Here is a 27532-nt window from a genome sequence, read left to right on the forward strand (position 1 = left end):
AATGTTGGGGAATGGGTCTGGGTAGGTTGCGCTTCGGTGGGTCGGTGTGGACCTGTTGGGCTGAAGGGCCTGTTTCCACACTGTAAGTAATCTAATCTAATAATGAAGAAGGCACTTGGTATGCTTACCATTATTGGTCAGTGCATTGAGTATAGGAATTGCAAGGTCATGTTGTGGCTGTACAGGGCATTGGTTAGGCCACTCTTGGAATACTGTGTGCAATTCTGGTTTCTCTGCTATAGGAAGGATGTTGTGAAACTTGAAAGGGTTGGAGAGTTTGAGATATAAAGAGAGGATGAATAATCGGGTTATTTTCCGTGGACTGTCAGAGGCTGAGGGGTGACCTTATAGAGGTTTATAAAATCATGAGGAGCATGGATAGGGTAAATAGGCAAGGTCTTTTCTCTGGGATTGGGGAGTCCAAAACTAGAGGGCATAGGTTTAAGGTGAGAGGGGAAAGGTTTAAAAGGAACCTAGGGGACAACTTTTCCATGCAGAGGGTGGTGCATGTTTGGAATGAGCTGAGAGAGGACGTGGTGTACAGTGGTACAATTACACATTTAAAAGGCATCTTAATGGGTATATAAATAGGAAGATTTTAGATGAATATGGGCCAGATGCTGGAAAATTGAGACAAGATTAATTTAGGATATCTGGTCTGCGACAAGTTGGACCGAAGGGTCTGTTTCCATGCTGTACGTCTCTATGACTATGACTGATAGTGCATAAAATGTCAAATATCCAAATTTGTTGATAACATAAAATTGGGCAACATTGTAAACAATGTTGATGACAGCATAAAATTACAGCAGGATATTGATAGATTGGGTGAAGGGGCAAAGCTGTGGCAGATGGATATTAATTTGAACAAGTGTTAGATTAGACACTTTGGAGCTTGAAATCAGTGTTTTTATAGAATGCACAGCTGTAGTGATTGAAATGAGGTCAACCAACTGGATCTCATTTGGTATGAGTTCCTAGATTGGGGCTGTTAATCTTGTCCGAACAGGGAGCCCTGGCTGACAGATATAAACAGTAGTGTTAGGGCTCTCCATGCAGGAGTCCTCCCCCTTTCTCTCGGGGATCTGGGGTGGAGGGTGCTGCACACAGTGGTCCCCTGCAACCGCAGATTGCAGTGGTTCACGGACTCCCAGCCCAATTGCTTGTTCTGTGATGCTGTGGAGTCTGTGGACCATGTATATATTGGATGTGGGCGTTTGCATTCCCTTTTTGATTTTCTTAAAATCCTCCTTCTCTGTTTTTGGTTGCACTTCAGTCCCACACTCCTGATCTTCGGGCACCCAGTACAGAGGAGGGAGTGCAGGTCTGAAAACCTCCTCGTGGGTCTGCTCCTGGGCCTGGCCAAACTGGCCATCAACAGGTCCAGGCAGCGGGCCGTGGAGGGGATCGTTAGGGCCGACTGCCTGCCCCTCTTCCGCGGTTACGTTAGGACCCAGGTGTCCTTGGAGAAGGAGCATGTGGTCTCCACCAACACCCTGGAGTTGTTCAGGGAAAGGTGGGCGCCGCAGGGAGTGGAGTGCATTATTTCCCCCTCCAACTCTATTTTGATTTAGTCCCTGCCCTCCCCTTCACTGTTTGATCACACAGCATTGCCCTTTTGTGAAGGGCACTGCTTGTCACTGGCCACTCGGGTGTTTTCCTATCTTCCTGGTGGTGGAAATTGAATAAAGATTCATGCACTTTGTGTCTTTCACTGTGTCTCACACCTGCACACACACAACATGGGTGCTGGGGAAAAAGTAAGCACTACCACAGTTAGATGGTAGTGTGGGGGTAGTAAGGAAAAAAAAACACTAGTGTTAGAGGTTCCATTCACTCTGAGAACTGGCTCCAAGGAAGCCAGACCAGTGTCAAGTACTGTGCACGTGTAAATAAAGACAGACTTGGTGACATGATACCGATCTCTGTGCAGTTATTTCAAAAGAATTAAATATAGTGGATGGCCAATGAGATTTGGGGTTCATGTGCATAGCTCTTTAAAATGCCATGAATAGGTGCAGAAAATAGTCAAGAAGACTAGCCTTCATATCGAAAGAGCTGGAGTATAAGGATGCAGATGTCAAGCTGCAGTTATAGAAAACCCTTATTGTTGCCCCACTTAAGAATACTGTGACCAAATCTGGGCCCACTAGGGAGGATGTTTTGGCCCGAAAGGAGTTCAACACAAGAATGTTACCTGAACTTCAGGATTAAGTTATGAGGACAGATTAGATAAATTAGGCCTTTATTCTTGGGTGATCTTGGGTGGAATTTAAATTCAATTAATAAAATTAATTAGTAAGGGTGATTACAAAACTATTATTGATAGTAACGAAAATCATTTGGGTTCAGTCATTTTGTTTGGAAAGGAAATGTGTCATCTCCATTTGGTCTGGCTTACATGTGACTCCAGAACCACAGTAACACAGCTGAGTCTTAACTGCCCTCTGGAAAGGCCTCAGCAAGCCATTCAGTTCAAGGCCAATTAGAGATCGGTAAAAAATGTCACACTTTGTCAGTGACATGCACATCCCATGAAAGAATAAACAAAAACTCAAATTGTATTTGTTTTGGTTGTCAACAAAGAACCACTTTATTTTGTTGAAGGATCTTTACCGACTAATAGTTAATTGCAGTTTACAGTGGCTGTGAACACTCTGGGCAATGAAGCTTGGTATAAGGTAATATGGTACATCATTAACTGCAACAAAGCCATTGTCCAAAGATACTCAAGAATGCTCCTGCACATCCACAAGAATGTTATGAAGTACGTTTAATGGATATGTACTGCATTTAAACGCTGACAGTGATTACATATTAAACGCTGATATAATCATTTCTGTACAGTCTCTGGCAGACATTCAAAAAGAAACAAACTATGTGAGTATTTTGTGAAGTGCTGTCTTTGAAAAAACATGGTAAGTATAGCACAGAAACAATTCTATCTCAGTCTTTATGCTACACATAAAGCTCCTCCTAGCCAAATGCATCAGGTTATCCTTCCATTCTACTCTTTCTCATGAATTCCACATTTTAATTATTCTCTGACAAATAAATTTTATCAGAATTTCATATTGGATTAACAGTGGCTACCTTTTGACATCTAAGCTTTTTGACAAGTGAGGCAAAAATTCCTACTACTCAGACGGACCAAGTCCATCACTCAGGCCATTAATTCTACCTGCAGTTACTTACTAAGGATGAACAAAAAAGTGCACGACGCATTTTGTTTCACACAGAACCAAGCTTCAAATTACATATCTATTGCTATCTCTGAAACAACACTCACCTCTGCACCAACAAATCACCACTGCAATGAAAAATTCAATTCATGGAGTAATCATCTCCAGATTCACCTCCCAACACCCTTCCTGCCAACACTTCAAACCTGAATACACCTAAGCACCTCCAGCACTGCACTCATTAACCCCCAATGTTGCTGTCACTTTCTGGTGCTCTCATCCCTGAAAATGAAAATCTTTATCCTCATATTCTTCCATTGTCTAAATTAATTACATGTGCTTAACTCTAAATTTGTATTTACTTTTAAAAGACATTATCCAAAACGTTTTTAAGAACTATTACATGACTTAGAGTAACTATACATACTTTCAAAGTACATAAAGGGTCACACAATTGTGGCTAACAAAGCAAGTTCAGGAAATGAATTGTATAAGATTAAAATAAACAGCCTATAAAATTGCAAGAAATAGCAGTAAATCTGATGATTGGGAGTTTTTTTTAGAATAAAGTTAAATTCATAACAGTCCTACCAGACCATAGGGCTCTCTTAGAGAGAGATGATGACAGGTATTTAACCTGAGGATCATTACACTTCAGGCAAGGGAAGAGTCATAGAGATGTACAGCATGGAAACAGACACTTCGGTCCAACCTGTCCATGCCGACCAGATATCCCAACCCAATCTAGTCCCACCTGCCAGCACCCGGCCCATATCCCTCCAAACCCTTCCTCTTGATATACCCATCCAAATGCCTTTTAAATGTTGCAATCGTACCAGCTTCCACCACTTCCTCTGACAGCTCATTCCATACACCTACCACCCTCTGAGTGAAAATGTTGCCCTTTCAGTCTTTTTTATATCTTTCCCCTCTCACCATAAACTATGCCCTCTAGTTCTGGACTGCCTGACCCCAGGGAAAAGACTTTGCCTATTTACTTTGCCCATGCCCCTCATAATTTTGTAAACCTCTATAAGGTCACCCCTCAGCCTCTGACGCTCCAGGGAAAACAACCCCAGCCTGTTCAGCCTCTCCCTATAGCTCAAACCCTCCAACCTTGGCAACATCCTTGTAAATCGAAGAGTACTTCATGATAACCTCAGGTGGTGCAGCAATTAAAGCTTCCTGCTGGCATTGCAAACCAGTTATTCAGCCAACTGAGCTAAATAGGATTTAGAACCATCCAGAAAAGAATAATCTGATCAGGGACAGTCAGCACGGTTTGGTGAAGCGTAGGTCATGCCTAACGAATCTTATTGAGTTTTTTGACAAAATGACCAAACAGGTAGATGAGAGTAAACCGGTTGATGTGGTGTATATGGATTTCAGCAAGGCATTCAATAAGGTTCCCCACAGTAGGCTATTATATAAAATACAGAGGAATGGGATTGTGGGAGACCTAGCAGTTTGGATCAGTAATTGACGTGCTGAAAGAAAATAGAGGGTTGTAGTTGATGGAACATGTTCATCTTGGTGTCCACTGCTGTTCATCATTTTTATAAACGACCTGGATGAGGGCTTAGAAGGGTGGGTTAGTAAATTTGCAGACGACACTAAGGTCGGTGGAGTTGTGGATAGTGACGAAGGATGTAGTAGGTTGCAGAGAGACATAGATAGGATGCAGAGCTGGGCTGAGAGGTGGCAAAAGGAGTTTAATGTGGACAAGTGTGAGGTGATACACTTTGGACGGAGTAATCGGAATGCAAAGTACTGGACTAATGGTAAGATTCTTGGGAGTCCAGATGAGCAGAGAGATCTCGGTGTCCATGTACACAGATCCCTGAAAGTTGCCACCCAGATTGACAGGGTTGTTAAGAAGGCATACGGTGTTTTGGCCTTTATTAATAGAGGGATTGAGTTCCAGAACCAGGAGGTTATGCTGCAGCTGTACAAAGCTCTGGTACGGCCACACTTGGAGTATTGTGTACAATTCTAGTCACCGCATTATAAGAAGGATGTGGAAGCTTTGGAAAGGGTGCAGAGGAGATTTACTAGGATGTTGCCTGGTATGGAGGGAAGGTATTACGAGGAAAGGCTGAGGGCCTTGAGGCTATTCTCATTAGAGAGAAGAAGGTTGAGAGGTGACTTAATAGAGACATACAAGATAATCAGAAGGTTAGATAGGGTGGACAAGGTGAGCCTTTTTCCAAGTATGGGGATGGCAAACACGAGGGGACACAACGTTAAAGTGAGGGGAGATAGGTATAAGACAGATGTCAGAGGTAGTTTCTTTACTCAGAGATTAGTAAGGGTATGGGATGCTTTACCTGCAACAGTAGTAGATTCGCCAAGTTTAAGTGCATTTAAGTCGTCATTGGACAGGCAGATGGACATACATGGAATAGTGTAGGTGGGATGGGCTTCAGATTAGTATGACAGGGCGGTGCAACATCAAGAGCCGAAGGGCCTGTACTGCGCTGTAATGTTCTATGTTCTATGTTCTATGTTCTATGTTCTAAATAAAGCTAGGTAAAAACTAGGACTACAGATGCTGGAAACCCGAGTCTGGATTAGAGTGGGGCTGGAAAAGCACAGCAGGTCTGGCAGCATCCAAGGAGCAGAAAAATCGACGCTTCGGGCAAAAGCCCTTCATCAGGAATAGAAGCAGGCTCCCTGCCTCTATTCTTGATGAACGGCTTTTGCCCGAAACATTGATTTTCCTGCTCCATGGATGCTGTCTGACCTGCTGTGCCTTGCCAGCACCACTCTAACCCAACTGAGCTAAATGATTACTTTGAGTCAGTTTTCACAAACAAGAAACAAGAAATCACCCAGAATTAGAGATTCAAGTTTCTAATGAAAATAAGGAGCTGAAGGAACATAAAGTGGAGAAATTAATGAGACTGAAAGTTGCTGAATCCCCAGGACCTGTCCATCCTACATCCCAGAGTGTTGAAGGAGGTGACTATAGAGACAGTCAGTTTGTTGGTGAGTAGCTTCCAAAATTCTAAGGATTCCTGTAGTTTGGAAGGTAGCAAATTTTTCTCCACTATTTAAGTAGGAAACAAGAGAGAAAACAGGGAACTCCAGACCTGTTAGCCTTACATCAGTAACAGGGAAAGTACTGAATGCTATTGTGAAGGATGTGATAAATCAGAACTTGGATGATAATAATCTGATTGGGCACACTCAGCATGGATTGCAAATTGGAGATAATGTTTGACAAAATTTGTTGCAGTTTTTTGAAGATAGTACTAAAAGATTAATAAAGGAGAGTCAATGAACATAGCATACTTAAATTTTCAGCAGGCTTTTGTTAAAGACCCCCATGAGACTGGATAGAAAAAATGGAAGCAATGACATAGGAATTAATGTGCTGGCATGGATTAATGTTCACTAACAGAACAGAAAACCGAAGTAGGAATCAGTGTGTCTTAGAGTCATACAGCATAGAAACAGACCCTTCGGTCCTGAGTCTAGATTAGAGTGGTGCTGGACAAGCACAGCAGGTCAGGCAGCATCCGAGGAGCAGGAAAATCGACATTTCGGGCAAAAGCCCTTCATCAGGAATGGAGGCAAGGAGCCTCCAGGGTGGAGAGATAAATGGGAGGGTGGTTGGGTGGGGCTGGGGAAAAGGTAGCAAAGAGTACAATAGTGATTGGGGTGGGGATGAAGGTGATAGGTCAGGGAGGAGAATGGAGCGGACAGGTGGGAAAGGAGATTGGCAGGTAGGACAGGTCATGAGGACAGTGCCGAGCTGGAAGGTTGGAACTGGGGTAAGGTGGGTGGGGGGGGGGAGGGGAAATGATGCCTGGGTTGAAGTGTTCTGAGGTGGAAGATGAGGCGTTCTTCCTCCAGGCGTCGGATGGTGAGGGAGTGGCGGTGGAGGAGGCCCAGGACCTGCATGTCCTCGGCAGAGTGGGAGGGGGAGTTGAAATATTGGGCCACGGGGTGGTGGGGTTGATTGGTACTGGTGTCCCAGAGATGTTCTCTAAAGCGCTCTGCAAGGAGACATCGGTCTCCCTAGTGTAGAGGAGGCCGCATCGGAAGCAATGGATACAATAAATGATATTGGTGGATGTGCAGGTAAAACTTTAATGGATGTGGAAGGCTCCTTTAGGGCCTTGGATGGAGGTGAGGGAGGAGGTGTGGGCTCAGGTTTTGCAATTCCTGCGGTGGCAGGGGAAGGTGCCAGAATGGGTGGGTGGGTTGTTGGGTGGACCTGACCAGGTAGTCATGGAAGGAATGGTCTTTGCAGAAAGTGGAAAGGGATGGGGTGGGAAATATATCTCTGGTGGTGGGGTCCATTTGGAGGTGGCGGAAATGTCAGCGGATGATTTGGTTTATGCGAACGTTGGTAGGGTGGAAGGTGAGCACCAGGGGCGTTCTGTCCTTGTTATGGTTGGAGGGGTGGGGTCTGAGGGCGGAGGTGTGGGATGTGGATGAGATGCTTTGGAGGGCTCTTCGACCACGTGGGAAGGGAAATTGCAGTCTCTTAAGAAGGAGGCCATCTGGTGTGTTCTGTGGTGGAACTGGTCCTCCTGGGAGCAGATATGGCGGATGTAGAGGAATTGGGAATACGGGATGGCATTTTTGCAGGAGGTAGGGTGGGAAGAGGTGTAATCCAGGTAGCTGTGCGAGTCAGTGGGTTTGTAAAATATGTCAGTGTCAAGTCGGTTGTCATTAATGGAGATGGAGAGGTCCAGGAAGGGGAGGAAGGTGTCAGAGATGGTCCAGGTGAATTTAAGGTCAGGATGGAATGTGTTGGTGAAGTTGATGAACTGCTCAACCTCCTCGCGGGAGCACGAGGTGGCGCCAGTGCAGTCATCAATGTAGTAGAGGAAGAGGTGGGGAGTGGTGCCGGTGTAATTACGGAAGATCAACTGCTCTACGTAGCCAACAAAGAGACAGGCATAGCTGGGGCCCATGCGGGTGCCCATGGCTACCCCTTTTGTTGGGAGGAAGTGGGAGGATTCAAAGGAGAAATTGTTGAGGGTGAGGACCAGTTCAGCCAAACCATTGAGAGTGTCAGTGGAAGGGTACTATTGGGGACGTCGGGAGAGGAAGAAACAGAGGGCTTGGAGGCCCTGGTCATGGAGGATGGAGGTGTAGAGGGATTGGATATCCATGGTGAAGATGAGGCATTGGGGGCCGGGGAAATGGAGGTCTTGGAGGAGGTGGAGGGCGTGGATGGTGCCTTGAACGTATGTGGGGAGTTCCTGGACTAGGGCGGATAGGAATGTATCGAGATGAGTTCGGTGGGGCAGGAGCAGGCTGAGACAATGGGTCGGCCAGGGTGGTCAGGCTTGTGGATCTTGGGAAGGAGGTAGAATCGGGCAGTGCGGGGTTCCCGGACTACAAGATTGGAAACTGTGGGTAGGAGATCTCCTGAGGTGATGAGGTTCTGTAGGGTCTGGGAAATGATGGTTTGGTGATGGGAGGGGTGGGGTCATGGTCGAGGGGATGGTAGAAGGAGGGGTCTTCAAGTTGGCATCTGGCTTCAGCGGTGTAGAGGTCATTATGCCAAACTACCACTGCGTCCCCTTTATCTGCTGGCTTGGTGGTGAGGTTGGGATTGGAGCAGAGGGCTACGCATTGTGAGGGTGAGAGTTTAGAGTGGAGGAAGGGGTAGACAAGTTGAGGAGGTTGATGTCCCGGCAGCAGTTGGAAATGAAGAGATTGAGGGCGGTTAATAGGCTAGCATGGGGTGTCCAGTGGATGGAGTGTGTTGGAGGTGGGTCCATCCATTCCACGCTGAACATAATCTCAAACTAAACTAGTCCCAACTGTCTGTTTCTGGAGTGTCTCAAGGTATATATGAATATGCTTTAGAGGTGATGACCAAACGTAATATTTCCAAATTTCCAGATGGTACAAAATTGATTGGGAATGTGTTGTGAGAAAGATGTAAAGAGGCTTCAGGAGGATTTGGACAGGCTTACTGAATGGACATGAACATGGCAGATGCTATCGTAAGGACAGACTGACGGGCAGAGGGGTGGGGTGGCCATGTTGGTATTCAGTCCCTTGTGTGGGGGGACATAGAATCAGGGGATGTAGAGTCAGTATGGATAGAGCTGAGAAATTCTAAGGGTAAAAAGACCCTCTTGGGAGTTATCTACAGGCCCCCAAACAATAATCTGGATGTCGGATGTAAGTTGAATCAGGAGCTGAAATTGGCCTGTCGCAAAGATGTTACTACAGTTGTTATGGGGGATTTCAACATGCAGGTAGACTGGGAGAATCAGGATGGTATTGGACCTCAAGAAAGAGACTTTGTGGAGTGCCTCCGAGATGGATTCTTAGAGCAGCTGGTGCTGGAGCCGACCAGGGAGAAGGCAATTCTGGATCTGGTATTGTGCAAAATTAAAAAAAATGGTCAGGGACCATTCTGGAAGCTTTTAAAGAGCAACAGAGGATTACTAAGAAGGAAATACACATAGAAAAAATGAGGTACGAAGATAAACTGGCCAAAAATATAAAGGAGGATAGTAAAAGCTTTTTTAGGTATGTGAAAGGGAAAAAAATGGTTAAGATTAAAATTGGGCCCTTGAAGACAGAAACAGGGGAATATATTACGGGGAACAAAGAAATAGCAGAAGAATTGAATTGGTACTTCAGATCTGTGTTCACTGGGGAAGACACAAGCAATCTCCCAGAGGTAACAGTGGCTGAAGGACCTGAACTTAAGAGAATTTATATTTGCCAAGAATTGTGTTGGAGAGATTGTTAGGTCTGAAGGTTGATAAGTCCCTGGGGCCTGATGGTCTACATCCCAGGGTACTGAAGGAGGTGGTTCGAGAAATCATGGATGCGTTGGTGATTATTTTCCAGAGTTCGATAGATTCGGGATCAGTTCCTGTGGATTGGAGGGTGGCTAATGTTGTACCACTTTTTAAGAAAGGTGGGAGAGAGAAAGCAGGAAATTATAGACCAGTTAGTCTGACCTCAGTGGTGGGAAAGATGCTGGAGTCAATTATAAAGGATAGAATTACGAGACATCTGGATAGTAGTAACAGGATAGGTCAGAGTCAGCATGGATTTATGAAGGCGAAATCATGCTTGACTAATCTTCTGGAATTTTTTGAGGATGTAACTCTGAAGATGGACGAGGGAGATCCAGTGGATGTAGTGTACCTGGACTTTCAGAAAGCTTTTGATAAAGTCCCACATAGGAGGTTAGTGAGCAAAATTAGGGCGCTTGGTATTGGGGACAAAGTACTAACTTGGATTGAAAGTTGGTTGGCTGACAAGAAACAAAGAGTAGTGATAAACGGCTCCATTTCGGAATGGCAGGCAGTGACCAGTGGGGTACCGCAGGGATCAGTGCTGGGACCGCAGTTTTTTACAATATATTAATGATACAGAAGATGGTATTAGTAATAACATTAGCAAATTTGCTGATGATACTAAGCTGGGTGGCAGGGTGAAATGTGAGGAGGATGTTAGGAGATTACAGGGTGACCTGGACAGGTTAGGTGAGTGGTCAGATTCATGGCAGATGCAGTTTAATGTGGATAAATGTATGGTTATCCACTTTGGTGGCAAGAACAGGAAGGCAGATTACTACCTAAATGGAATCAATTTAGGTAAAGGGGCAGTATAAAGAGATCTGGGTATTCTTGTACACCAGTCAATGAAGGTAAGCATGCAGGTACAGGAGGTAGTGAAGAAGGCTAATAGCATACTGGCTTTCATAACAAGAGGGATTGAGTATAGAAGCAAAGAGGTTCTTCTACAGCTGTACAGGGCCCTGGTGAGACCACACCTGGAGTATTGTGTGCAGTTCTGGTCTCCAAATTTGAGGAAAGACATTCTGGCTATTGAGGGAGTGCAGCGTAGGTTCACGAGGTCAATTCCTGGAATGGCGGGACTACCTTACGCTGAAAGACTGGAGTGGCTGGGTTTGTATACCCTTGAGTTTAGAAGACTGAAAGAGGATCTGATTGAGACATATAAGATTATTAAAGGATTGGACAGGAGGCAGGAAACATGTTTCCGCTGATGAGTGAGTGCCGAACCAGAGGACATAGCTTAAAAATACAGGATAGACCATTTAGGACAGAGATGAGGAGAAACTTCTTCACGCAGAGAGTAGTGGCTGTGTGGAATGCTCTGCCCCAGAGGGCAGTGGAGGCCCAGTCTCTGGATTCATTTAAGAAAGAGTTGGATAGAGCTCTCAAGGATAGTGGAATCAAGGGTTATGGAAATCGGCAGGAACAGGATACTGATTAAGAATGATCAGCCATGATCATATTGAATGGTGGTGCAGGCCCGAAGGGCAGAATGGCCTACTCCTGCCCGTATTGTCTATTGTCTATTGTCTATATATTGAGGAAAATGTAAGACTTTGGTGAAATGTAGAAAAACAAAGAGATCTCGGTGTTCTTGTTGATAAGTACTCAAAGACTAAAATGCAGGTGCAGCAAACTATAAGGAAGGCTAGTAAAATTTTAGCCTTTAATGCAAGAGGAGTTGAGTATAGGAGTAGTGATTATATAGGAACATGATTAGACCACACCTTGAGAAACTATGCATTTGGTGTCCTTGTCTCAGGAAAGACATTATTACCAATCAATGAGTGTAACAATGGTTCACCAGACTTGTTCCCACGATGGTAGGTCTGTCCTGGGAAGAGGTTGGGCAGACTAGGCCTGTATTTTCTTGAGATGGTAGGTGATTAAGCATTATGTAATTCAGAATAATAGGCAGGGGAGATGCAGGGAGGATGTTTCCTCTCATTGAGGAGCGTAGAAACAGGGGATGCTGTTTAAAAATAAGGCAGATGCCATTTAGATCAGAGATTAGGTGTTTTACTTACTTAGAATCTTTGGAATTTTCTACCACAGAGGGCAGTGGAGGCTCAGTCTTTGAGTAGGCCTAAGGTAAAGAGTGGTAGATTTCAGGGTACAATCATGAATTGAGTTGGGGTAGGTAAAAATATTGATGTATTTGATCAGCCATGATCATAAAGAGACTTGAGAGAAGTCCAGGACCCTCTTTAGATAATCTTGCAGGTTGAGTCAGTAGTTAGGAAGGAAATGCAATGATGACATTTATTTTGAGAGGTCTTGAATATAAAAGCAGGGATGTACTTCTGAGGCTCATTAAGGCTCTGGTCAGGCCATATTTGGAGTATTGTGTGCAATATTGGGCCCCATATCTCAGGAAGGATGTATTGGTCTTGGACCATGTTCAGCGGAGATTGACAAGAATGGTTCCAGGAATGAAAAGCTTAACATATCAGGAACGTTTGAGGACTCTGGGTTGATATTCAATGGAGTTTAGAAGAATGATGGGGAATCTAATTGAAATATACAGAATACTGTTTGGCCTGGACAGAGTAGTTATTGGAAAGGTTCTATTGGTAGGAGAGATTAGGAACTGAGGGCTTAGCCTCAGAGTAAAGGGAAGAACTTTTCGAATGGAAATAAAGAGAAGCATTTTCAACCAGAAAAGTGAATCTATGGAATTCATTGCCTCATAAGACTGTGAAGGTCAGGTCATTAAGTATATTTAAGAATTAGACACATAGGTTCTTGAGTATCAAGATGATCAAGGGTTACAGGGAGAATGGGGTTGAGAAACCTATCAGCCATGATTGAATGGCGGAGCAGACCCAATGGTGGAGCTGAATGACCTAATGTTTGCTCCGATGTTTTATGGTCTGTGGTATTGAATGGCAAGGCTGACTTGATTGGCTAAACTTGCTTGTTCCTAAATGAAAGGAGCATTTGACAGAGTAAATGCAATTAGATTTATTGACGACACAGAACACTAATGTCAACACAGACTGGGAGGGACAAAGGGGCTATTCCTGTTTTGTGATTGTTGTGTTTTATTTCCAAATAATCCTGTATATTCTCAATTTTGCTTGTCAAAGATTGAATTGTAGACTCTTTTGCAGTTCTTAAGATCCCAAGTTTGGTTTAATCTACAATTGCATGTTACGTTTTAAGTTATTGAAAGTTTTGCTTTTAGTATTTGTAATAATTCACAAATCATTTAAAGAATTATAAATAACCTTCTGCTCAGGTCGCTTAACAAAATTTCTGTTGGGTCTAACTGAGCTTTGGACATGATGGATGTTTCTGTCAAATCGTAATTACAAACACAGTGCTTCACACACTTAACCTTAATGGCAACCATGTTAATTATGTACTAAAATCAACTAGTGGGCTACACCAATTCCAAAAATGTTGAAAAGTCACATGTCACATTATTGCAAATAAAACTGTTGATGTTTAAGTACTGTAATCTGGTGTCTACAGGGGACTTTGTAAAGAATGCAAAGAATTGTAAAGTAATTTGGCATTGAATGTCACATGAGCTGCTAAGATGACAGTGTCTCAGAATAAATTGACAATAAACACTAACTGGTTAGTCTGAATGCAATTGCTGGCACTGGCCACTGAGGGTCACAATAGAATACACTCGTTGTCTTCACCAGCAGTTTTGTTGGGGATGGTATGTATATCAAGCACCACATCCTCCTAAAACCCCCATTTTAAGTTATCCTTCTACCTTAGAACCTTCTCTACCCTGAATGACCTCCCTTCCAACTCGTTCCTGTGATCTTCTGGAATCTTCAGAGCTCACCTTTCAGGCATTAGCAGATAAACCCAAAGCCACCATTCCTGTATCAATGAGCAGTGCTCGTCAGCTCATGTTGATATTATTGTCAAATCCCTGCTCTGCCATCTACTAATCCCTGCAAGGCAGCAATGTTATGTAATTTCTGTTGCTGTAGCCCTCATTTACACTTTTAAAATTAACTTATTTAATCATCCACTTTAAGCTGCAATAAAGTGCTGGAGAAACTCAGCAGGTCTGGTAGCATCTGTGGGAAGAAAACAGAATTAATAGGGAGCACTTGCTGTGAATGCTGGATAGGTTTGTCCCACTGAGGCAAGGAAGAAATGATAGAGTGAAGGAACCTTGGATGACGAGAGATGTGGACATCAGTCAAGAGGTTGAGGAAGCAAGGATCAGACAGGGCTGTAGAGGATTACAAGGTAGCCAGGAAGGAACTGAAGAATGGATTTAGAAGAGCTAGAAGGGGGCATGAAAAAGTTTTGGTGGGAAGGTTTAAGGAAAACCCCAAGGTGCTCTATACTTATGCGAGGAACAAGAGGATGGCCAGAGTAAGGATAGGAGAAAGTGAGGTCTGCAGATGCTGGAGATCAGAGCTGAAAATGTGTTGCTGGAAAAGCGCAGCAGGTCAGGCAGCATCCAGGGAACAGGAGAATCGATGTTTCGGGCATAAGCCCTTGTTCAGGAATGTTAGGGCCAATCAGGGATAGTGGAGGGAAATTGTGCCTGGAGTCAGAGGAGGTAGGGGAGGTCCTTAATGAATACTTTGCTTCAGTATTCACGAGTGACAAGGACCTTGTTCTTTGTGAGGACAATGTAAAACAGGCTGATATGCCAGAACACATTAATGTTAAGAAGGAGGATGTGCAGAAAAATTTGAAAAACATGAGGATAGTTAATTCCCCTGGGCCAGACAGGATATAGACAATGTTACTACGAGAAACGAGGGAAGAGATCGTTGCGCCTTTAGTGATGATCTTTGCATCCTCATGGCCACTGGAGTAGTACCAGATGATTTGAAGGTGGCAAATGTTTTTCCCTTGTTCAAGAAAGGGAATAGGGATAACCCTGGGAATTACAGACCAGTCAGTCTTACATCGGTGGTGGGCAAATTATTGGAGAAGATTCTGATAGGTTTCATGATTATTTCGAAAAGTATAGTTTGATTAAAGATAGCCAGCATGACTTTGTGAGCAGTAGGTCATGCCTCACAAGCCTTATTGAATTCTTTGACAATGTGACAAAACTCATTGACGAAGGTAGAGCAGTGGATGTGGTGTACATAGATGTTAGTAGGGAATTTTAAGGTTCCCCATGGTAGGCTCATTCAGACAGTAAGGAGGCATGGGACACAAGGAGATTTAGCTGCTTGGATACAGAATTGGCTGGCTCATAGAAGACAGAGGGTGGTAGTAGATGTAAAGTATTTATCCTGGAGCTCTCGGTGACCAGCGGTGTTTCACAGTGATCTGTTCTGGGACATCTGCTTTTTGTGATTTTTATAAATGATTTTGATGAGGAAGTGGAGGGGGGGGGTTTAGTAAGTTTGCCAATGACACGGAGGTTGGTGAAGTCATGGATAGTGTGGAGGGCTGTTGTAGGTTGCAACAGGCCATCAACAGGATGCAGAACTGGGCTGAGAAATGGCAGATGGAGTTCAGACTGGAAAATTGTGAAGTCATTCATTTTGGAAGGTCAAATTTGAATGCAGAATACAGATTAAAGGCAGGATTCTTGGCAGTATGGAGGAACAGAGGGATGTTGGGGTCCATGTCCATAGATCCCTCAAAGTTGCCACCCAGGTTGATAGGGTTGTTAAGAAGGTGCATGGAGTGTTGGCTTTAATTAGCAGGGGGATTGAGTTTAAGAACATGAGGTTATGCTGCAGGTCTAGACTACACTTGGAATATTGTGTTCAGAGCTGAAAAATGTGTTGCTGGTAAAGCGCAGCAGGTCGGGCAGCATCCAAGGAGCAGGAGAATCGACATTTCGGGCATGAGCCCTTCTTCAAGAATGAGGAGGGTGTGCCAAGCAGGCTAAGATAAAAGGTAGGGAGAAGGGACTTGGGGGAGGGGCATTGGGAATGCGATAGGTGGAAGGAGGTTAAGGTGAGGGTGATAGGCCGGAGAGGAGGTGGGGACGGAGAGGTCGGGAAGAAGATTCCAGGTCAAGAAGGAAGTGCTGAGTCCGAGGGTTGGGACTGAGATAAGGTGGGGGGAACGGGAAATGAGAAAGCTGGAGAAATCTGCATTCATCCCTTGTGGTTGGAGGGTTCCTAGGCAGTAGATGAGGCGCTCTTCCTCCAGGCGTCGTGTTGCCATGGTTTGGCGATGGAGGACGCCAAGGACCTGCATGTCCTTGGCGGAGTAGGAGGGGGAGTTAAAGTGTTCAGCCACGGGACGGTTGGGTTGGTTGGTGCGGGTGTCCCAGAGGTGTTCTCTGAAACATTCCGCAAGTGGGCGGCCTGTCTCAGTCCCAACTCTTGGACTCAACACTGCCTTCCTGGCCTGCAATCTTCTTCCCGACCTCTCCGCCCCCACCCCCTCTCTGGCCTCTCACCCTCACCTCAACCTCCTTCTACCTATCACATTCCCAACGCCCCTCCCCCAAGTCCCTCCTCCCTAAGGGCCTGTACCGTGTTGTGCTGTTCTGTTCTATGTTCTTTAATGTTTTGGGTTCAGTGACACTATGCCAAAACTGATCATAGTTGACTAGTGCTGATGATGTTGGTGGGGTTTGGGGGGAAATCGGCATTGGAATGGGGAAAGGGACTGATCTGTTTAGATGGAGAGGAACAGAGAGGAAAGGGAGAGATAGAGAGAGAGAAATGAGAGGTACACAATGGGATTGCTGGCAATACTAAATGCTGAATAGGTGACAATTGTATTGTGAATAGATGAAATTGGGTTGACTGTTCTGGGAGAAACCCAGGCAGGACAGGACCTGGGAATGTGAGGTGGATAACTATGGAAGAAGGTGTTCACACTTTGAAATTGTTAAGCTCAATGTTGAGTCCTGAAGGTTATAAGGAGCTTGGTGGAAGACAAGATGTTGTTCCTCCAGCTCACACTGAGCTTTGCTGGAACACTGCAGCAGGCCTGAGACAGAGATGTTGACATGGCAACATGGTGGAATGTTGAAGGAATTACTTTTATGGATAGAGTGGAGGTGCTTGGCAAAGAGGTCACTCGGTCTGTGTTTTGTCTCTCCAACATAGATGAGGCATATTGTGAGCAGCAAATACAGTAAACTCAATTGAATTACAGGTAAATTACAGGGGTTTCTGGGGCCTTGGATAGTGAGGAAGCAGGAGGTTAATGGGCAAGTGTTATGCCTTCTGCGGTTGCAAGGGAACAAAGTGTGGAGGTGTGGGGACATGTTGGGCATGGAGGAGGAGTAGACCAGGTGTCCTAGAGGGAACAGTCACTCCAGAATGCTGACAAGGGAGAGGAATGTGAGAGTGGTAGGGGCATCCCACTGGAAGTGGCTTATGATCCTTTGGGTGTAGAGGCTGGTGACATGGAAAGTGAGGACCAAGTGGGGGATCCTATTGTTATGAGAAGCAAGGGAAGGAATGAGTGCAGAAGTGTGGGAAATGGGTCAGATAGATCTGAAGGCCCTGTCAAATGTAATGGCAGAAAGACCTTGGTTGAGGAGAAAGATGGGCACATCTGAGGTGCAAAAGGTGGCATTGTCAGAACAGACGTTACGGAGACAGAGAAACTGGAGAATGGAATGGAGTCCTTACATGAAGCAGGGTGTGAGGATGTCTATAGTCGATAAGTTTGTAATGGATATCATGTGATTCTTCTGATGATTTACGTTGCAAAATTTCCAGTTTGTGGGCACCAGACACTTCCTCTTAACTATTACTTTTACCTCTCTCTCATTTCCATCTATTCATCTCAATCCCTTTCCTACTTCCATCCACAACACCACATCACATCATTAGCATAAATGTTACCATTTCCCAGCTACTTTCAGTTCTGAAGAAGATTTACTGGACTCTAACATTAATTTGTTTTCTCTCACAGATGCTGCCAGACCTGCTGAGTTTCTACAGCAATTGTCTTTGATTCAGATCACCAGCATCTGCAGTGCTTTAATTTACTGTAAACTGCACCATTGCAATCTGCCATCCCAACAAGTAATATGTTAGTCCATCCCTCACGCATATCTGCCATGTATTTCCTCAAATTTCCCTTTGCCTCAACCCCTTCAATCACCACGCTAACACCATTCTCTCTCACCTTATTGAGCTGTTCTCCATGATCCTGCCTGCTTTGACCATTGTCTCTGTTGCTCTGTCAGCTCTTAGCTAATAAGAATCAATTCCTCCCGCAATACTGTTTTCAAAGAGCCATCCTTTTCTTCACATTGAGAAGTATTTTAGTCGAAAGCAATTCCACACCTCAGGAAGAATAAACCAGTACAACTTACAAAAGACACCTACTGATATTGTCTACTTCAGAATGAAGGTACAATATGTTCATTTTTACCTAATACTGTTTATTTGTTTCTGGGAAACCTCTATATCTGATATTTATCCTACCACCAGGATCTTGCCCTTAACTGAGGAACACTTTTGCCAAAACTTCCTTTCTATTCACCAACGCTCTAGTATGTCTGCATTCACCCCAACCTGTTCTTCCAATGAGCAGCTTCTCAGCTCTTGTCTCTTCGCTGAGCAGGCAATGAATCGATGCAGGGTGCCCCTCCCACATATAAATCTCCCACAGATTCCCTCAGACAGGAAATTGATGTCAATCAATTGTGAACCCACCTTAGTTCCACCACACCATGCAACAGAAAAATTAAAATATAGTTAACTTTGCCTTGAATATTGTATCTGACTTTCATCCCTCATCTGCAATGTAGTGGGTGATATTGATTGAGAATAATTAATATTAAAAGGATAATGCCTCTCCATCATCAACTGTTTGATTACACAGCGATGAGAGTTGCTACTCTGACCAAATGTTTAAAAGCGTCAACAATTAGAAAGCTCTATTCATGAATACTCAAAGCAGCTGTTGAATGCTTGATGTTTACAAGCGTCACTTCTCATTTGTAACACATTTATATTGTTAAACTGCTACTGGTTTACATTGACTGGCATCAATTCACAACAACAGCAAGCAACACTAAAATACCCAACTCGTGCAGTTACTGAAAGAAATGTGAACGTGCCTCCGACTTTCTTTAATACTGGGGTCTTCCTCCATTAAAGACACCAGCACAAAGACCACATTCTCTGTCTGGATTGGGGGTAGCAAGAAGTATAGCAGCTGCCTTTTACATATCACAAACCCTTTGTGCTTAAAACCAATAAAAGAACAAAAAAAAACAAAGGTTTCTGATATCAAATGTTTGAAATCTCAAAATGTTTCAAAGTATTTCACTTCAACCAAGCCATATCCTGGCACGTATTACACAGAGGAATTATGGACAAGTGAAGTGAGTTGGCAAAAGCTTGGCAGATTATGTGGGGAAACGTGTGATTATGCATTTTGGCAAGATGAATAGAAGAACTGAATGCTATTTAAATGGAGAAAGACAGCAGAACACCACAAAACAGAGGGATTGGGGAGTCCTTGACTATACATCACAGGAAGCTAGCTTTAAAGTGCCGGGAAAGCAAATGGAATAATGGTTTTTATTTCAAAGGAAATCGAATATAAAAGGAGAGAGATTCTGATAGAACAGTACAAGACACTGAAATACTGTGAAATGTTTTGGGATCCTTATTTAAGGAAAGATATGCTGGCATTGCAGGCAGTTCAGAGAGCATTCAATAGGCTGGTACTAGATATGGAGGAAACAGGTATGAGGAGCTGCTGAGTCCATTGGGCCTGTACTCAACTGAGTTAGAAGAATGAGAGGTGACATTATTGAAACATACAAGATTCTGACAGGATTTGACAGGATAGATATAGAAAGGTTGTTTGCCCTGTGGAAGAATCTAAGATGAGAGGACATAATCTCAGAATAAGGAATCACACATTTAAAACAGAGATGAGGAGGCATTTCCTCCTTCAGAGGGTTGTGAATTTATGGAATTCTTGACCACAATGGGCTGTTGAAGTTGGGTAATCAAATATATTTAAGGTGGAGATAGATTTTTAAAATCAGTAAGGGAACCCAGGGCTATGTGGAACAGGCAGGAAAGTGGAGTTGAAGATAATCTCTTTCTCCATGATCTCACTGAATTGCAGAGCAGACTCAGTGGGTTGAATGGCCTGCTTCTGCTCCTACATCTTATGGTCTTATTATGATGCAGGTCTGACTGGGGAAAGGATGGCAGATTTCCTTCCCTGAAGTATATCAGTAAACCAATTGTAGTTTTACAACAATTGACACTCGTTACCCAGTCACTATTCAATTAGCTTCTTAATTCCAGATTTTTACTGTATTCAAATTTCATTAGCAAATGAGAGAGGTGGGGAGATAAAGTGAGGGAAACCAAAAATTTTAATACACTCTATTTTTGAAATTTTATACACAGGATGTGAAACTGGCTAGGGCAGAATTTATTGCCCATCCTCAATTGACCAGAGGACAGTTAAGAGTCAACCATATTGCTGAATAGGTGTAGAGTCAGACTAGGTAAGAAAAGCAGTTTCCTTCCATAAAGGATATTAATGAACCAGCTGGGTTTTCTCCTGTCAATTGACAATAGTCATAATTAAACTCTTAATTCCAGATGTTAAAAACTCAAATTCCATTAAATGTCATTGCAAGATTCGAAGTCAGAACATTAACTGGGTCCCTGGATTAACAGGCTAGTAATAATATCAGCAGGCCAACACCTCCCCTTGTGATGCATTAGTTTGTATCAGGTTTTACTGTGAGCAAACACAACCATAACCTGTGATTAAAAAAAAGCAAGGCACCAAACCAGCAATGACTTTCCTCACTTCGAGGTCAGACTCTATCATGGCGAGGGATTTAAAGTTTTTGATTAGACTGGGTGAGAGAGATTAGTACAGATTCAGATGGTGAAAGGCTTCATAGATATGTTGTTGAAGTGGTGGGATATTGTGTGTGAGGAATGGCAAGGTTGAATTGAAAGTTCGAGATATGTGGATAAATCCCTATTGCTGCAGTTTTCCTTTTATATCCTTTGGGGTTATTTACAGAACTTGCTCCTAAGCAGTTAATTCAGTGCTCTGACAAACTGGATTTTTTATAACTGGTTTGGAGAAGAATTTCAATGCTTTTTAAACCAATTGTGTTTTTCCCCACATCCCTTGCTTTTTTATGTTGAAACTGGACGGCTCCACACCATTCTCTCGATCAGTCGAGAATCACCCACAACGTTTAAAAAAAATGGATGAATTCATTACCTTAAGTGCTCCTGAAAAGCATTGATGTAAAGCCAGTGTTTGGGAACATTACAGCAGCTGAATTTTTTCAACATTTTAATTTTAATTAAAGGATCACATAAAATATGCTAATATAATAAGAATAATGCATTTACATGCAAGCAGCTCATTCTCAAATTCATTTAGCCTCAGGTTCAACTAAAATTCAGAGGTGATCGTGCACAATTGATTCATTTAAGAATCCCAGTGAAGAAATCAAACCCAATCATGGCCATTTTTCTGGGTGTAACAATGACATTGTATCTTTACACACCCTATTTCCTTCCCACAACAATTCCAATTGAAGAATTGGCAGTCAATCATTCACAGTGCCCACCTAAAACAGGCATGAGCAGGCCTCTGCGATATTTTGGGACCGAGCTGTTGTCCCCATTATACATGTGGTGCTTGGTTTCTCTTGACCTATTTTGAGGTCCGTAAAGAAACCATGTCCTAGAAGCTAGCAAAGATTTATTGTGATATGCACTTAGAAGTAGATTCTCCTACTCCTCAGATGCTGCCTGACCGGCTGTCCTTTTTCAAGCACCACATTCTTCAACTCTGATCAAACAAGTACAGTAATGGCCTTATAGTAATGCTATGGATAGCATTAACTTAGAGTCATAGAGATGTACAGCATGGAAACAGACCCTTCAGTCCAACCCGTCCATGCTGACCAGATATCCCAACCCAATCTAGTCCCACCTGCCAGCACCCGGCCCATATCCCTCCAAACCCTTCCTATTCATATACCCATTGAAATGCCTTTTAAATGTTGCAATTGTACCAGCCTCCACCACTTCCTCTGGCAGCTCATTCCATACACGTACCACCCTCTGCATTAAAAAGTTGCACCTCAGGTCTCTTTTGTATCTAACCAGCTTGAAGACCCATGCCAATGTGTTACATCAGTAACACCTTATTGGCAGATTAGGATCTAAGGAAAGGAGTCCCTAAGATTTAATTTTGAATAGACCTTGGGCCTCCAGCTCCAGGAAGATGTTCCCCAATAAAGTGACCACCTCATGCCCAATAAACAAATGCAGTGATCCATGTAGTGTCAATGTTTAATGCCCATTTACTCTCCTTTGGTAAAACTAATATACTTCCACACTGATTCCCAAGTGTCGCAGTTCAAAAGCCTGTTCTTAAAAAAAAATCTATAAATTTTGCACGTTTTGGCACCAGTTGAATCGATTTTCATTTCACTTTAATATCATTTTTAAATGAAAGTAAACTATTTCTTGAAGCGCCCTCATCTTGGATTCTGCAGCTCATCCATTTTTCTTGTAATTACTTCACTACTCCTAGTTTTCATCACTTCATAAGTGTACCTCTCAGCACTTCCACTCTGAATGTGCAACCAGGGACGTTAAGTTAAAAATAAGTTGATGGGGAGTCTTAGCTAATTTTATAAAATTTTACAAGGTTATTAGGCTTGGTAAATTAGGTAAATTGTTTGTTTTTTTCATTTTGTGCCATTGTGTTATCCTAGCATAGCACAATATCCTCACCAGCTTTGCATCCTGATTCCCTTTCCTCCATGAAGGAGGGGATGTGACAACTTTTATTTTCTCCAACTGCTTGTGTATAAACAATAACAAATGTACTGAAAGCCATAGGAAAGTTATCCAATCCATTTTTTCATCTGCAGATTAATCACTCACAATCCATGTATCAAATGCACTTGGTCCCTGTGGAGAACTGCAGCAAGGTTTTACCACATCTACGTAAGTTAAAGCTAAAGAAAGTTTCAGGGCAGGAGTTTTGTTTTTATTTGAGGGGGGTGTGTGGTGGTTTAGGACTAGGAACAGGGGTAGGCCATTTACCCCATGAAACCTATCATACCATTTATTGTGATCATGGCTGATTGCACACTTCAATTCCTTTACCCACCTCCCCAACCCTATAGCCCCTGCTATAGACAGCCCTCTATTATAGACAATTCTAAAGGTTCAGAAATCCAAAGATTCAGGGATTTTTTAGATTGTCTTAAAAAAGAAATTTTCTGCATCTCAGATAATCATAGAGATGTACAGCATGGAAACTGACCCTTCGGTCCAACCTATCCATGCCGACCAGATATCCCAACCTAATCTAGTCCCACCTGCCAGAACCCGGCCCATATCCCTCCAAACCCTTCCTATTTATATACCCACCCAAATGCCTCTTAAATGTTGCAATTGTACCAGCCTTCACCACATCCTCTGGCAGCTCATTCCATACACGTACCACCCTCTGCGTGAATAAGTTGCCCCTTAGGTCTCTTTTATATCTTTTCCCTCTCAGCCTAAACCTATGCCATCTAGTTCTGGACTCCCCAACCCCAGGGAAAAGACTTTGTCTATTTATCCTATCCATGCCCCTCATAATTTTGTAAACCTCTATAACGTCACCCCTCAGCCTCCGACGCTCCAAGGAAAACAGCCCCAGCCTGTTCAGCCTCTCCCTGCAGCTCAAATCCTCCAACCCTGGCAACATTCTTGTAAATCTTTTCTGAACCCTTTCAAGTTTCACAACATCTTTCCGATAGGAAGGAGACCAGAATTGCACGCAATATTCCAACGGTGGCCGAACCAATGTCCTGTACAGCCGCAACATGACTTCCCAACCCCTGTACTCAATACTCTGACCAATAAAGTGAAGTGTTTCAGTTTGCAAGTTTGCTTTTAAAAAAGATCTATGAATTTCTATCCAATCATCTCCTTCTGGAGGAATTTATGATGATATTATGTGCAACATTTTCATTTAACTTCCAGTCTTATCCTTTTGCCCATTTTCCCTTAAACCAGGTGTCCTCTGGTTAAAAAACACCATTCATCACAACCACAATTCTGTAAAACTGTCTATTTATGCATAGCCCCAAGATGATGCATGGTGGTGTTTATATCAATATATCAATAATTAGCAAAAGCCCAGGATACAAAATCAGTGTCAGGTGGGGGGTGTGGGGGGTGACTGGGGGGCAACATCTAGCTCATACTTTAAAATTGCCTTCAACTAAAGTATATAACTGGGAAATTAAGTAGAGGCACCATCCTGGAAGATCATTCTCTTTTTAACCTTTCCCCAAGCCTCTTGGACCTATTCCCATTTCCTGTTGTTACTGAGACCTCCAACACTGGACTGACCTGTCTGTATTCCTCAATGTAGTGGGACTGCCTATAGTTCCAACAGTGATCAGTGCTCCCATTGGCACCAATGGGACTACACAGCTTCCAAACATTTGATTGAGCAGCAGCTATCTGAGGCAGGACTAAGAGTCATATAGGGAAATGGCCCTTTGGCCCATTGTTTTTAACTGGGGTTGATTCAATCACCTAACCATTCTAATCCCATTTTCCAGCACTTGGACCATAGCCATGACATCGCAAGGAAACATCTAAGTACTTCATGAGAATTTCTACCTTTGCCACCTTTCCAGGCAGTGATTTCCAGATTATCACCACCATCTTGGGTGAAAGAAGTTCCCTTTAATCCCCTCTCAACATCCTGTCCCTTACCTTTAATCTATATCCACTGGACATGATCCATCCACCATGGGAAAGGTTTCTTTCTGCATATCCTTTCTGTGCCCCTCATTATTTTATACATCTTAGTCATCTCCCTCCTCAGACAACAACCTCAGTCTCTCTTCATTACTGAAACTCTCCAGCCTGGGCAACATCCTGGTAAATCTCTTGTGCACACTGTCCAGTGCAATCACGTCTCACCTGTAATGTGGATTGCAGAACTGCACACAATATTTTAACTGTGGCCTAACCATCATTTTATGCAGTTCCAGATCACCTCACTACTCTTAAGCCCAATGCCTTGGCTAATAAAGTCATGTATCCCATAAGCTTTCTTCAGCATTTAACTACCTATCCTGCTGCCTTAAGGCACCAGTGGACATGCACACCAAATTCCCTCTGATCCTCGTTGCTTCCCAGGGTCCGACTGTTCACCATGCATTCCCTTACCTTGTTTGTCTTATTCAAGTGCATCACCTCTCAGTTCACCGGATTGAATTCCATTTGTCACTTATTTACCAATCTTCTTCTAATCTAAGGCTATCCTCTTCAGTACCTATCATCCTATCAATTTTCATATCATCTGCAAACTTACTGATCAACTCTTCTACATTCAAGTTAAAGATCAATGAAATCATCTGTGTGTGGACCCACAGGAGATGGGAGAGATACTAAACAAATATTTTGGGTCACTGTTTACTGTGGAGAAAGGCATGGAAACTAGGGAACTCGGGGAAATAAATATTGATGTCTTGAAAACAGTCCACATTATAGGAGAGGAGTTGCTGGAGGTCTTAAAGAACATAAAGGTGGATAAATCACCAGGATCTGACCAAGTGTATCCCAAGACATTGTGGGAAGCTAGAGAAGAAATTATTGGGCCCTTAACAGAGATATTTGTATCATCTATAACCATGGATGAGGTGCTGGAGGACTGGAGGGTGGCTAATGTTGTGTCTTTATTTAAGAAAGGCTGAAAGTCGACTGGCGAGTCTGACATCAGAGGTGGGTAAATTGTTGAAGGGGATTCTGAGAGATAGAATTTACATGCATTTGGAGAGGCAAGAACTAACTAAGGGTAGTCAGCGTGGCTTTGTGTGGGGGAAATTGTATCTCACAAACTTAATTGAGATTTTTGAGGATGTGAGCAGAAAGATAGATTAGGGCAGAGCAGCAGACACTGTCTATATGGACTTTAGTAAAGCTTTTGACAAGGTTGCACATGATAGACTGATGACTAAAGTTAGATCATTGTGATTCAGGGAGAGGTTGCCGAGACAGAAGATTATGGTGGATGTTGTTTTACCGACCAGCACTGTTCCACAGGGATCGGTGTTATTACCACTGTTGTTTGTCAATTATATAAACTATTTGGATGAGAATTTAGGAGGGATGGTTAGTAAGTTTGCAGATGACACCAAAATTGGTGCATAGTCAACAGTGAAGAAGGTTATCCAAGATTACAAAGGGATCTTGATCAACTGGGCCAATGGGCCAAGGAGTGATGGATGAAATTTAATTTGAATAAATGTGAGATATTGCATTTTGGTAAAACAAACAAGGGCAGGACTTATATAGTTAAAAGCAGGGCCCTGAGTAGATTTGTTGAACAGAATGACTTAGGGATTCAGGTACATAGTTCTTTGAAGTTATGTCACAGGTGGACATGGCCATTAAGAAGGTGTTTATCAGTCAAATCTTCATTGCTCAGATCATTGAGTACAGGAGTTGGAGTGTCATGTTGAGATTGGACAGGATGTTGGTGATGCCCCTTTTGGAGTACTGTGCACAGTTCTGCTCACCCTGCTATAGGAAAGATATTATTAAATTGGATATAGGCTGGGACTTTTTTTCACTAACTTAGTAGGTGAGAGGTGACCTTATAGACGTTTCAAAATCATGATGGGCATAGATAAGGGGAATTGTCAAGGTCTTTTCTCTAGGGTGGGGCAGTTCAAAACTCGGGGCATAATTTCAAGGTGAGAGGAGAAAGATTTAAAAGGGACCTGAGTGGCAACATTTTCACACAGAGGGTGGTTTGTATGTGGAATGAACTGCCAGAAGAAGTGGTACATGAATAAGAAAGATTCAGAGGCATATGGGCCAAGCGCAGGCAAATAGGACCAGTTTAGTTTGAGAAATTTGGTTGGCATGGATGAGTTGGGCTGAAGGTTCTCTTTCTGTGCTATATTACTCTCTGACTCTATAAGTCTAAATCATTTATATATACCACAAACAGCAAGGACCCAACATTGATCCCTATGGATCTCCACTGGACATAGCCTCCTACTCAACTATTAATCTCTGCTTTCTGCCAGTCCTCCAATTTTGCATCCAATTTGCCAAATTTCCTTGGAACCCACAGGCTCCTACCATCACTATCAGTCTCCCATGCAGCTCCTTATCAAAAGCCTTGCTGAAGACTATTTAGAATATGTTGAATGCATTGGCCTCACCTACACACCTGTTTACCTCTTCAAAAAATTCAATCAAGTTGGTCAGACATGACCTCCCCTGAACACACCATGCTGACTGTTCTTGATTAATCCCTGCAGATTAATCCTGTCACTCAGAATTGCTTCCAATAATTTCCCTACCACTGAACTTAGACTGCCTTTGCCCTGAGGAAGAGGAAGAAGTCTCACCCTAAGCAATGGACACTGCTCCAAATGTTAAATTGCTGTGGGGAAACTGTCTGGTGGGCAGTCCTTCCTCCCAAGTCTTTGGCTGGGTGGATGGGTGGGATTGGTATGACCTGTGAAACCCAGCCAGCACATGTTATGAATAGCAGGGAGGCCTGTCTTATCATGCCTGTGCTGACTTTTTGAAAGAGCACCCTGCCCTCTCCCTCTCCCCACATCCAACATAATTTAGTCCCTCA

The 27532-nt window shown here is 43.3% G+C and overlaps 1 protein-coding gene across 2 annotated transcripts in view; it reads right to left on the reverse strand.

The window, feature by feature from the left end:
* Positions 1-27532, reverse strand: part of dcc (DCC netrin 1 receptor) — a 1326174-nt gene that overhangs the window by 784688 nt on the left and 513954 nt on the right. The window lies entirely within an intron of this gene.

The sequence above is a fragment of the Chiloscyllium plagiosum genome, unplaced genomic scaffold, assembly GCF_037043375.1.
Source record: "Chiloscyllium plagiosum isolate Xiang-an unplaced genomic scaffold, Cpla_swu_hap1 HiC_scaffold_1, whole genome shotgun sequence".
Taxonomy (NCBI): Eukaryota; Metazoa; Chordata; class Chondrichthyes; order Orectolobiformes; family Hemiscylliidae; genus Chiloscyllium; species Chiloscyllium plagiosum.